Source organism: Oryctolagus cuniculus, chromosome 6 (assembly GCF_051225735.1).
Source record: "Oryctolagus cuniculus isolate XC-2025 breed Fujian yellow rabbit chromosome 6, ASM5122573v1, whole genome shotgun sequence".
NCBI lineage: Eukaryota > Metazoa > Chordata > Mammalia > Lagomorpha > Leporidae > Oryctolagus > Oryctolagus cuniculus.
The window spans coordinates 123,076,608-123,090,025 of NC_142872.1; the positions used below are offsets into that span (position 1 = coordinate 123,076,608).

The following is a 13,418-nucleotide window of genomic DNA, read 5'->3' on the forward strand; positions in this document are numbered from 1 at the left end:
TTATTAAATCTTTCATGAACACATTGGTTGAAACATTTGTTCACATCCTAACCCTCATAAAGTTTGGGGGGATGGAGTTAAAAGATTTTAAGCAGGCAAATACATTCTTTATTTTTTCTTTCTCATTATAAACTTTTATGGCTTAGAACCAGCCAACATAAACCATGGAAGGAAAAATACATGTGTGGCAAGCATGAGACAGTCATTGTTGATTTTTCAGATTTGTGAAACATGCTCATAGTTGTGCATGCCTCTGGGCTCATAAAGACAGCAAATGGAAATAGCTCAAGCCAGACATGTTGTTTTAGCTAGATAGCCACCCAGGGAGGCAAGGCCAACTTTGGTGATACTTTTTCCTGGACTCATGTCATGTTAGTGTGTATCCTAGTGATCTTTAATAGATTTGGACACCTTGCCCTTATTAATAAAATGGAGCTACTTAATAATCAGAATCATAAGATGAAGGATAATGTGCATATATATTTACTCTGTGACAGTCAGTATTCTAGATGCCTCTCATACATTATCTCCTTTAATCCTCACTACAACCTTGTCAAGTAAGCAATGAATGCTGTTATCCCTGTAACATATGAGGAAACTGAGGCCTAGAGACATCACAAACTTCACAGAGCTTCTGAGGAGCAGAGTAGGATTTAAACTTAAGCCTGTCCTTTCACAGAACCTGTACTCTTAACAATGTATCATTCTAGATTTCTTAATCCCTTTCTCTTCCACTTTGAAGTACTGCTACCAAAAGGGTTTCTCCATTGTTTTACCCTTAATGAAAACACTACCAATATCAATAGCAACAAATGATTGTTGAACATGGCTGTGTATAGGATGTTATCCCCCAAACTTGGAAAGTATTCTGAGGCAGAAAAGAAAGAAGATATAAGAAACCATAGTTGGCACATAAATTAGTTAGGCAGTCAATTCTGGAATTCAAGACTCTACAGTACTGTTGGAGAACTTGCGTTGCTGGATCCTGGCTAGCTCAGTACTGAGATATGCATCCAGTCCTTAACAATTTGCAGTGTACTCTTGCCTATTTTGTAACATTTAGTCTCCAAAATAGGTCTGATAATTTTAATTTCCACCTTAAAGATGAGGAAGATGAGATTCAGGGGGTTTAAATAACTGGACCAAACTCAGACACAGAACTAATGGATAGGAGATGAGATTCAAAGTGTGATTCCTCTATAACTTGCTATAGTTAATGCCCAGAGTCCTACAATTTTATGTATCATAAAATAAATGCTCTAAAGATGTCCTGAGACACAACCTAGAAAATGACAAATGGAAATAAATAGCACTACTAGTGGTTTTATGTCCACAGGTTTCTTGACCTCCTTTTAAAAATGGGGCAGAATTTTCTTCTATATGTAGGCTCCATTTAGTACTTTATTTCTAATAACAGAATGTGGTGGAAATGATAGTGTTTGATGGCCAAAATCAGAATATAAAACAGTGTGGCTTCCTTATTGCTCTTTATCTTTAATAACTTGTTCTGGGAGAATCCAGCTGCTGTGTTGTGAGGATATCCAAGCAGCCCTTTGGAGAGGTTCACTTGGGAAGGAACTGAGACTTTTTTGTTGTCACCCAGCACAAAAGCACAAACTAGCCAACAAATAAATAACAGTTTCAGTGCATTCTGAAAATAAGTCAATCCTGGCCAAAATCTTGACTACAACGTTGTTAGAGACCCTGAGCCGAAACCATTCAACTAAGCCACTCTGATTCTTAATCTGCAAAAACTGTGAGCTAATAAATGTTTACTGTTTCAAGCCAGTAAGTTTAGGGGTGAACTAGTATAGCAACCAAAGAGGACAAGGTATCCAGAAAGGTATAACAGTTTCTGAGCTGTCCCAAAAACTGAGTCCTTAATAAGTGGGATACATGAGTAGCAATTTAATAAGTAGACAAAGAATTTACTGGGAGATGTTTCAGGCGAAGAGTATCAAGAATGCATGGAACAGTGAGTCATGTGGCACATTTCAGAAAGAAACAGCGCACTACAGGGCAAAAAAAAAATCACACAACACAGAGAGCATAGTATTTTGAGTCTGAAATTCTCACAAAGAATTTATGATACCATAATGTAACAACTAATGTTAGTAAGAGTGACTTTGAGGTTGCAAGAAGTTAAGTTCCATATGGACTATTTAAGAAGGCAGGAAAAAAATTAAAAATTCTATGAAATAGTAACTTTCAACATTCATACAAAAATACACAATGCATTATCGTTATCTGTAGCCACTCTACTGTATAATTGAACACCAGAATTTCCTTCTATTTAATTGTAACTTAGTATCCATTTAGTCAGCCTTTCCCTGGTTCTCCCTCCCTCCTCTTCCCAGCCTCTGGTAACCACCATTCTATACTCAGCTTCTATAATGTCAAATTTTTGTATTCCACTTATTAATGAACCATGTGGTTCTTGTCTTTTTGTGCCTGGCTTATTTCACTTAACATAATCACATCCAGTTCCATACATAATGTCCCAAATGAATGGGGCAAAGACATTCTGGTGTTCTATTGTGCAGTAAGATAATTTATATATAATTATCATGTACTATATACTTGTATCCCAAACAAGATGGAAGAAAACTTTTGTATGCTTTCATCATAAAGCAATGAGAAATGTTTGGAGATATATTTACCTTGCCTTGACCATTACATGTTGTAGATACACAATGAAATATCACATGATATTCCATAAATATGCAAAATTTTATTAGTTAAAAATTATAAATTAACAAAGTACTGCATAAATCTTCACTGTGGAGTCAAGGATATCCAGAATAGAAATCTCCTTGTGACGTTACTTCACTAGACTGTCTGGGCCCACATTTTGAGTATTTCGGCTTAAATATAGAGCCAAGAAATAACTAATGAAGAACACCTGAATTTTCCCCAGGCTTTCATGGCATCAGTTCTGCTATAACAATCAGGTAGAAATTAACATTTTATAACCAATTATGTGTTTTACTTGGCATCATGTTAACCAACTGAATTTTTCAGAAAGAATTGCCCAAACTGACTTGTTATTCTATGCCATACCTCATTCATCAACTGACTATTTATTGAGTGCTTTCTATGTGTTACCCACTGTGATAGGCCTATAAACCAAGCTTTTATAGCTGCAAAAATTTCTTTGCATCCCAGTCCCAGCTCTACTGTTTCCTAGTGTTAATAGCAGTTGCTGGTAAAAATAATATACTTATTGTTAGAGGTTTTTAATAGAAAATTAATAGCTACTCATTTAAAAGATAGAGAAAAATGAAAATAATTTTTACTAGGAAATGCACTAACTCAAAGAAAGTTGTTTTTACCATCTTGCTACATTGCTTCACTTTGTTTTCCTCTATAAATACTTTTAAATAATTATCATATTTTGTCTTTGTAATTAACATCAGAAAAAGTATAATTTTGAACAGCATTTTTAATATATCGATTGCTGTATGAAATGGATATTCTTCAATTCTCTTCACTGGCTATTAGGTATTTTGATTATACATGAAATTTCTGGTAAAAACTGATGTACATCAAGAAATTGGAAAGACACAAATAAATGGTCTAACAATGCATCTCAAGGACCTAGAAAACCAACAACAAACCAAATCCAAAATCAGGAGAAGGAAAGAAATAATTAAAATTAGAAAAGAAATAAACAAAATTGAAAACAAAAAAGTGATACAAAAGATTAATGAAATGAAGAGATGATTTTTTTGAAAAAATAAACAAAATCGATACACCATTGGCCCAACTAAACAAAAAAAGTGGGGGAGGGCCAAAATAAATAAATAAAAAAGAGTTAAAAAGGCAGATGTTACAGTGGATACCACAGAAACAAAAGGAATCTTCAGGAATTACTACAAACAGTTACATGCCAACAAATTGGAAAATCTATAAGAAATGGATAGATTTCTGGACATATACAATATTCCAAAATTGAATCATGAAGACACAGAAAACCTAAAGAAACCAATAACTAAGACAGAGATGAAATCATTAATAAAGACCCTCCAACAAAGAAGAGCTCAGGGCCTGATGGCTTCACAGATGAATTCTACCAAATTTATAAAGAAGAACTAATTCCGATTCTTCTCAAGTTATTCAAAACAGTTAGAAGGGAGAGAATCCTCCGAAACTCTACTATGAGGCCACCATCACCTTAATTTCAAAACCAGGAAATAATGCAGCAAAGAAAGAGAACTTGTAGGCCCACATCCCTGATGAGTAAAGAAGCAAAAAAATTTCAACAAAATACAAGCTAATAGAATCCAACACATCAGAAAGATCATTCAGCCGGACCATGTGGGATTTATCCCTGGTATGCAGAAATGGTTCAACATATGCAGATCAATAAATATATCACATTAACAAATTGAGGAATAAAAACCATTTGGTTATCTCAATAGATGCAGAGAAAGCATTTGATAAAATACAACATCACTTTAATTATGAAAACCGTACGCAAATTGGGTATACAAGAAATATTCCTTAACACAAAAAGGCAATATAGGACAAGTCCACAACTTGCATCATATTGAATGAAGAAAAGTTGGAAGCATTTCCACTAAGATCCAGAACCAGACAAGGCTGCCCACTCTCACCATTGCTATTCAATTTCATTCTGGAAGTTTTAACCAGAGCCATTGGGTGAAAAAAAGAATTCAAAAGGATAGAAATTGGAAAGCAGAAATTCAAATTATCTCTGCATATGGCATGGTCCTATATTTAGGGGCACCAAAAAACTCCACTAAGATGCCGTTGGAACACATAAGAGAGTTTGATAAACTCAGCACACAAAAATCAATAGCTTTTGTATACACAAACAATACTATGGCTAAGAAAGGACTTGTAAGATCAGTGCCATTCACAATAACTAGAAAAAATGTAAATAATAAACTTAACCAAGAATGTGAAAGACCTCACCAATGAAAATTATAAAACCTTAAATAAAGAAATAGAATAAGATGAAAAAAATAGAAGAATCATTCTGTTCATGGGCTGAAAGAATTAATTTAATCAAAATGTCCATGTTACCCAAAGCAATTTACTGATTCAATCAAAATACCAAAGAAATTCCTTTCATATCTAGACAAAACAATGCTAATGTCCATATGAAAAAAGAAGAGACTCCCAATAGCTAAAGCAATCTTAAACAACGAAATCAAAGCTGGAGGCATCATAATACCAGGTTTCAAGATATATTACAGGCTGGCACCGCGGCTCACTAGGCTAATCCTCCGCCTTGAGGTGCCGGCACACCGAGTTCTAGTCCCAGTCGGGGTGCCGGATTCTGTCCCGGTTGCCCCTCTTCCAGGCTAGCTCTCTGCTGTGGCCAGGGAGTGCAGTGGAGGATGGCCCAAGTGCTTGGGCCCTGCACCCCATGGGAGACCAGGATATGTACCTGGCTGCTGCCATCAGATCAGCGCGGTGCGCTGGCTGATTGGAGGGTGAACCAACGGCAAAGGAAGACCTTTCTCTCTGTCTCTCTCTCTCACTGTCCACTCTGCCTGTCCAAAAAAAAAAAAAGGTATATTACAGGGCAGTTGTAATCAAAACAGCTTGGTACTGGCACAAATATAGACATGTAGACCAATTGAACAGAATAGAAACTCCAAAAATTAATCCATGCATCTACAACAACTGATCTTTGACAAATGAGCTAAAATACTCCCTAGAGAAAGATAGTTTCTTCAACAAATGGTGTTGTGAAAATTGGATCTCTACGTGCAGAAGTATTAAACAAGACCCCTACCTTATACCTTATACAAAATTTAACTCATGTTGAATCAAGGATCAAAATCTATTACCTGATACCATCAAATGACTAGAGGAAAACACCAGGGAAATTCTGCGAGACATTGGCATAGGCAAAGCCTTTTTGAAAGACACCCCAGAAGCACAGGCAATAAAAGCAAAAATAGTGAAATGGAATTACATCAAACCTAAGAAGCTTCTGCACTGCAAAGGAGACACTCAACAAAGAGAAGAGCAACCAATAAAATGAGAGAAAATATTCGCAAACTACGGAACTGTTAAAGGATTTATATTCAGTGTCCATACAAATCTCAAAAAACAGCAACAGAACAACCCAGTTATGAAATGGGCATTTTTCAAAGGATTAAATTCAAAAGGCCAGAAGACACAGGAAAAAATCCTGAGGACCACCAGCCATTATGGAAAAGAAAATAAAAAACACAATGAGGTTCCACCTAACCTGTTAGAATGGCTGTCATCCAAAAATTAAAAAACAATAAATGCTGGCGATGACATGGGAAAAAGGTACCACAATACACTGTTGGTAGGAATGTAAACTAGTACAAGGATTATGGAAGCCAGTATGGTGATTCCTCAGAAATCTATAAATAGATCTACCATATGACCCAGGCATCCTACCCCTGGAAATTTACCCAGATGAAATGAAATCAGTGTCTGAAACAGTTATTTGCATCCCCATGTTTTTTACAGCTTAATTCACAATAGCTAAGATATAGAATGAATCCAAATGTCTATTAACTGATGAATGGATAAAGAAAATGTGGTATATATACACTATGGTATGCAACTCTGTCTTTTGCAACAAAATAGATGCAACTAGAAATCATTACGCTTAATGAAAGAATTCATTCCCCAAAAGATGAATATATGTTTTCTTTGATATATAATAGTTAATATGGAATACAAAACAATGTATCAGAATGAAACAGACATCTTGTAATTTGATTGTTGTTTTCGCCCTTGTTTATACTCCTGTGGGACTGTTGTTTTTCTGCTTTTTACTTGTTGAATATTATTGTTAGTGGTGCATGAAGCCTGTGATTATAAAGTGGACTAAAATTATGTTTTTGCAAAAATTTAAAAAAAGAAGAAAGGGGAAGAGGAAGGGAGGGAAATATGATTATTTCCTTAGATTTGTACCTATGCAATATGTGAAATCTGTTCTCTCGGTATTAATCGAATTTTTAAATGGTGTCTCATCTAAATACAAACATATCCAGTGAAGTTTGAATTTGTCTTTTGAACCATTTATGAACTTTGTAATGAATAAATGATTTTATGGAGTAATCAATGAGAAGTTTAGGAAGAAGTTAACATGGTTTCTCTCCCTCCCAGGAGTACCTTTGTAAAGTTACAAGATGACCTTTGAGCCCATGAGCCCAATGTGGCATAGTAGTTGTGCTGTGAGTTAAATTAAGTGTGAATCATTGGATGAAGAATGAGATATTCTATGTACATTCTTCATTTTTAATTTAAAGTTAAATTAGTTTAGTGTCGAGTGAATATTTTAGCAGCAATTATGGGCAGTTAATGCATATTCTTCTTTAGTCATGCCTCATTTCTCCAAATTTTTTCTAACCAGGTTTGTAGGTAGCATTTCTTTATTTTCTCTCTGTGTTTATATCAGAAAACCTTTGAGTTTATACTGTAAAGTTTCATTTTTGTATTTTCATAATAAATCCAAAGAAACTATCCTGATGTAAGGGTGCTAGAATCCATGTGAATTAGGGAACTGGATGAAAAACTTTCTTCATTCTTAAAGGGACCTTATGTAGACAACTCAGGTGCCATTGAAGAAACTCTGTTGGAGCCTTTTCCTTCACCATCTGTCTTGCATACCACCACCCAACCAATATTTCTTAAGTTTGCAATTGTGTAGAAGTACGGTTATACAAATCCGATATCTTACTGGCATTTATTTATTTTTATTAGAAAAGCAGAGAGTTAGAGACAGAGAACCCCCATATTCTGATTCATGCCTCAAATGCCTGCAACAGCTGGGGGTGGGCCAAATTGGAGCCAGGATTCCAAAACTCCTCCTGGGTTTCCCACATGGGTGACAGTGACCCAGCTACTTGCAGTCTTACTGAGTGTACATTAGCAGGAGGATGGAATCAAGAGTGGAGCCAGGATTCAGACCCAGGTGCTCTGTTACAGGATGTGGATATCCCAAGTATATCATTTCTAAATTTTTTTAAAAAATTTTATTTAATAAATATAAATTTCCAAAGTACAACTTCTGGAACATAGTGGCTTTTCCCCAACATAACCTCCCTCCCACCCACAACCATCACATCTCCTGCTCTCTCTGCTATGCCATTCACATCAAGATTCATTTTCAATTATCTTTATATACAGAAGATCAATTTAGTATTTATTAAGTAAATATTTCAACAGTTTGCACCCACAAAGACACACAAAGTGTAAAGTACTCTTTGAGTACTAGTTATACCGTTAATTCACATAGTACAACACATTCAGGACAGAGCTCCTACATGGGGAGTAAATGCAGAGTGACTCCTGTTGTTGACTTAACAATTGACACTCTTATTTATGATGTCAGTAATCACCTGAGGCTCTTGTCATGAGTTGCAAAGGCTATGGAAGCTTCTTGAGTTTTTCAACTCTGATCTTATTTAGACAAGGCCATAATCAAAGTGGAAGTTCTTTCCTCCCTTCAGAGGAAGGTTCCTCCTTCTTTGATGGCCCGTTCTTACTGCTGGGATCTCACTCACAGAGATCATTCATTTAGTTTTTTTTTTCCAGAGTGTTTTGGCTTTCCATGCCTGAGAAACTCTCATGGGTTTTTTAGACTGATCCGAATGACTTAAGGGCTGATTCTGAGGCCAGAGTGTTGTTTAGGACATCTGCCATTCTATTCCGCTTCCCACGTTGGATTATTCTCTCCTTTTTAATTCTATCAGTTAGTATTAGTAGCACTAGTCTTGTTTATGCGATCCCTTTGAGACTTAATCCTATCATTATGATCAAGTATGAACTGAAATTGATCAATTTGAGTAGTGAGATGGCATTGATACATCCCACCTTGATGGGATTGAATTGGAATTCCCTGACATGTTTCTAACTCTACCATTAGGGGTAAGTCCGATTGAGCATGTCACAAATTGTACATCTCCTTCCTCTCTTATTTCCACTCTTATATTTAACAAGGATCAATTTTCAGTAAAATTTAAACACCTAAGAATATTTGTGTGTTAATTACAGAGTTCAATCAATAGTATTAAGTAGAATAAAAAATACTAAAAGGAATAAATTACTAAGTTGTTCCTCGACAGTCAGGACAAGGGCTGATCAAGTCACTGTTACTTATAGTGTCCATTTCACTTCAACAGATTTCCTTTTTGGTGCTCAGTTATTTGCACACCAATCAGGGAGAACATATGATATTTGTCCCTTTGGGACGGGCTTATTTCACTCAGCATGATGTTTTCCATATTCCTCCATTTTGTTGCAAATGACAGGATTTCATTGTTTTTGACTGCTGTATAGTATTCTATAGAATACATATCCCATAATTTCTTTATCCAGTCTACCGTTGATGGGCATTTAGGTTGGTTCCAGGTCTTAGCTATTGTGAATTGAGCTGCAATAAACATTGAGGTGCAGACAGCTCTTTTATTTGCCGATTTAAGTTCCTTTGGATTAATTCCAAGGAGTGGGATGACTGGGTTGTATGGTAGGGTTATATTCAGGTTTCTGAGGAATCTTCAGACTGACTCCCTAGTGGCTTTACCAGTTTGGATTCCCACCAACAGTGGGTTAGTGTCCCTTTTCCCCCACATCCTCGCCAGCATCTGTTGTTAGTTTATTTCTGTAAGTAAGCATTCTAACCAGGGTGAGATGAAACCTCATTGTGGTCTGATTTGCATTTCCCTGATTGCTAGTGATCTTGAACATTTTTTCATGTGTCTGTTGGCCATTTGGATTTCCTCTTTTGAAAAATGTCTATTGAGGTCCTTGGCCCATCTCTTAAGTGGGTTGTTTGTTTTGATGTTGTGAAGTTTCTTGATCTCTTTGTAGATTCTGGTTATTAATCCTTTATCTGTTGCATAGTTTGCAAATATTTTTCCCATTCTGTCGGTTGCCTCTTCCCTTTCCTGACTGTTTCTTTTGCAGTACAGAAACTTCTCACTTTGATGCAATCCCAAATGTTAATTTTGGCTTTGACTGCCTGTGCCTCCCGGGTCTTTTCCAGAAACTCTTTGCATGTGCCAATATCTTGAAGGGTTTCTCCAGTGTTCTCTAATAACTTGATGATGTCAGGTCGTAGATTTAAGTCTTCAATCCATGTTGAGTGGATTTTTGTGTAAGGTGTAAAGTAGGGGTCTTGTTTCATGCTTCTGCACTTGGACATCCAGTTTTCCCAGCACTGTTTGTTTAATAGACTGTCCTTGCTCCAGGAATTGGTTTTAGATCCTTGATCAAATATAAGTTGGCTGTAGATGTTTGGATTGACTTCTGGTGTTTCTATTCTGTTCCATTAGTCTATCCATCTGTTTCTGTACCAGTACCATGCTGTTTTGATTACAACTGCTCGGTAGTATGTCCTGAAATCTGGCATTGTGATGCCTTCAGCTTTGTTTTTGTTGTACAGGATTGCTTTAGCTTCAAGGTCTCCTGTGTCTCCATATGAATTTCAGCATCATTTTTTCCAGATCTGAGAAGAATGTCTTTGGTATTTTGATTGGTATCGCATTGAATCTATAAATGCTTTTGGGAGAATGGACATTTTGATGATATTGATTGTTCCAATCCATGAGCATGGAAGATTTTTCCATTTTTTGGTGTCCTCTTCTATTTCTTTCTTTAAGAATTTGTAATTCACATCGTAGAGATCTTTGACGTCCTTGGTTAAATTTATTCTATGGCATTTGATTGTTTCTGTAGCTATTTTGAATGGGATGGATCTTAGAAGTTCCTTCTCAGCCATGGCATTTTCTGTGTATACAAAGGCTGTTGATTTTTGTGCATTGATTTTATATACTGTTATTTTGCCAAACTCTTCTATGAGTTACAATAACCTCTTAGTAGAGTTCTTTGGATCCCCTAAATAAAGAATCATATCATCTGCAAAGAGGGATAGTTTGAGTTCTTCCTTCCCAATTTGTATCCCTTTAATTTCTTTTTCTTGCCTAATAGCTCTGGCTAGAACTTCCAGAACTATATTGAATAGCAGTGGTGAGAGTGGGCATCCCTGTCTGGTACCAGATCTCAGTGGAAATGCTTCCAACTTTTCCTCATTCATTAGGATGCTGGCCGTGGGTTTTCATAAATTGCTTTGATTGTTTTGAGGAATGTTCCTTCTATACCCAATTTGCTTAGAGTTTTCATCATGAAAGGGTGTTGTATTTTATCAAATGCTCTCTCTGCAACTATTGAGAAAATTATATGGTTTTTCTTCTGCAGTCTTTTAATGTGGTGTATCACATTGATTTATTTGTGAACATTGAGCCATCCCTGCATACCAGGGATAAATCCCACTTGGTCTGGGTGGATGATCTTTCTGATGTGTTGTTGCATTCTATTGGCCAAAATTTTATTGAGGATTTTTGCGTCTATGTTCATCAGGATATTCGTCTGTAATTTTCTTTCACTGTTGCATCTTTTTCCAGCTTAGGATTTAAGGTGATGCTGGCTTCATAGAAAGAACTTGGGAGGACTCCCTCTTTTTTGATTGTTCTGAATAGTTTGAGAAGAATTGGAGTTAGTTCTTCTTTATATGTCTGTTAGAATTTAGCAGTGAATGCATCTGGTCCTGGGCTTTTTTTTTGTTGTGAGGGACTTTATTACTGATTAAATTTCGGTCTCAGTTATGGGTCTTTTTAGGTTTTCTGTGTCTTCATGGTTCATTTTGTGTAGGTTGCATGTGTCCAGGAATCTATCCATTTCTGATAGATTTCCCTGTTTGCTGGCATACAAGTCCTTGTAGTAATTTCTGATGACTCTTTTTATCTGTGGTGTCTTTTGTTTCATTCCCTTTTTCATCTCTGATTTTATTGATTTGGGTCTTTTCTCTCTTTTTTTTTTAGTTAGTTGGGCCAATGGTGTGTCAATTTTGTTTATTTTTTCTAAAACCAGCTCCTCGTTTGGCTGATCTTTTGTAATGTTTTTTATTCTATCCTGTTGATTTCTTCTCTGATTTTAATTATTTCTTTTCTCCCAATTGTTTTGGGTCTGGTTTGCTGCAGTTTTTCTAGATCCTTGAGATGTACTGAAAGCTCATTTATTTTGTGCCTTTCCAATTTCTTGATGTAGGCACCTATTGATATAAACTTTCCTCTTAACACTGCTTTTGCCGTATCCCATAGTTTTGATATGTTGTGTTGTTATCCTCATTTACTTCCAGAAAGTTTTTGATTTCTCTTTTGATTTCTTCTACGACCCAGTGTTCATTCAGGAGCATGTTATTCAGTCTGCATGTGTTTGCATATGCTCTACAGATTCCTGAGTTGCTAATTTCCATATTCGTTACACTGTGGTCTGAGAAGCTGCATGGTATGATTCTAATTCTTTTGAATTTGCTGAGACTTGCTTTATGGCATAGTATGTTGTCAATCCTAGAGTACGTTGCATGTACTGCTGAGAAGAATGTGTATTCTTCAAGTGTAGGATGAAAAGTTCTATAGATGTCTGTTAGATCCATTTGGGCTATAGTGTCGATTAAATCTACTGTTTTCTTGTTGATCTTCTGTCTGGTTGAACTGTCTATTGCTGAAAGTGGAATATTGAAGTCCCCCAATATTATTGTAATGGAGTCTAAGTCTCCCTTTAAGTTCTTTAGTGTATCTTTTAAATAACCCGGTGCCCTATAATTAGGTGCATATACGTTTATAATAGTTACATCTTCCTGTTGAATTGATCCCTTAATCATTATATAGTACCCCTCTTTGTCTCTCTTCAGAGTTTTTGTGTTAAAGTTTATTTTGTCTGATATTAAGATGGCTACGCCAGCTCTTTTTTGGTTTCTGTTGGCATGGAATATCTTTTTCTAACCTTTCACTTTCAGTCTGCATGCATCTTTGTTGGAAAGTTGTGGTTTTGTAAGCAGCAAATAGATGGGTTTCGTTTTTTAATCCATTCAGCCAGTCTGTGTCTTTTAATTGGAGAGTTGAGGACATTTACATTCAACGTGACTGTTGATAGGTAGTGACTTTTTCCTGCCATTTTTCCAAAGACGTTTCTATTATATGCTTTGAACTTCCTGTCATCTTTCACTTGGAGGTTTTATTCCATTACCTTCTTTCGTATTGATGGCCATGTTTCTGTGTTTCTGTGTGTAACACAGCTTTAAGCATCTTTTGCAGGGCTGGACGAGTGGTGACAAATTCTTTCAATTTCTGTTTGCTATGAAAGGTCTTTATTTCACCTTCATTCACAAATGAGAGCTTTGAAGGATATAATATGTTGGGCTGGTAGTTTTTTCTCTTAGTACTTGGGCTTTATTTTGCCATTCCCTCCTAGCCTATAGGGTTTGTGATAGAAGTCTGCTGTGAGTCTAATTGCAGATCCTCTGAGAGTAATTTGATGTTTCTCTCTTGCACATTTTTCAATCTTTTCTTTATGTGTGGTGAGTTTGATTACAATGTGTCGAGGTGAGGATCTCTTTT

At 36.2% G+C, this 13,418-nt stretch overlaps 1 protein-coding gene across 4 annotated transcripts in view; it reads left to right on the forward strand.

The window, feature by feature from the left end:
• Window positions 1-13,418, forward strand: part of CPQ (carboxypeptidase Q) — a 601,598-nt gene that overhangs the window by 292,677 nt on the left and 295,503 nt on the right. The window lies entirely within an intron of this gene.